Consider the following 381-nt stretch of genomic DNA (forward strand, 5'->3'; position numbering starts at 1 on the left):
TCTACTAATATAAATGCTAGTGTGTATAGGTTCCGATCTTAGTACAAAATGTGTTTTAACATTTGTTATGAAGCCAAGTACACCCTATTTTCAACTACTTTAGGTGAAAAAAAAAGGCTTATTAAACATTGCTGCCATGTCTTCCTGTGAAAATACTCGACCATCAGTCACTCGTGCAAAGGAACAGGTCTCTCCCTACCAAAATATTAAGGTGCTCATTTCTAACAAAGAGCAGATATACTGTTTTACTTTGCAGGGTTACTCCATTTTCGGACCCGAATCCGAAAAACGGAATAGTTTTTCTACGAAACCAGACTTGTCTAAGATAAAGGTTTGGTATTGATTTAATTTTTTGTGTGTGTGGGGGGGGGGGGGGGTGGC

At 38.6% G+C, this 381-nt stretch overlaps 1 protein-coding gene across 1 annotated transcript in view; it reads right to left on the reverse strand.

Moving 5' to 3' along the window:
• The window catches only part of ZC3H7A (zinc finger CCCH-type containing 7A), a 58,140-nt gene that overhangs the window by 7,627 nt on the left and 50,132 nt on the right, over positions 1-381 (reverse strand). The window lies entirely within an intron of this gene.

This window comes from Nanorana parkeri, unplaced genomic scaffold, assembly GCF_000935625.1.
Source record: "Nanorana parkeri isolate BGI_ZX_2015 unplaced genomic scaffold, ASM93562v1 scaffold570, whole genome shotgun sequence".
NCBI classification, from domain to species: domain Eukaryota; kingdom Metazoa; phylum Chordata; class Amphibia; order Anura; family Dicroglossidae; genus Nanorana; species Nanorana parkeri.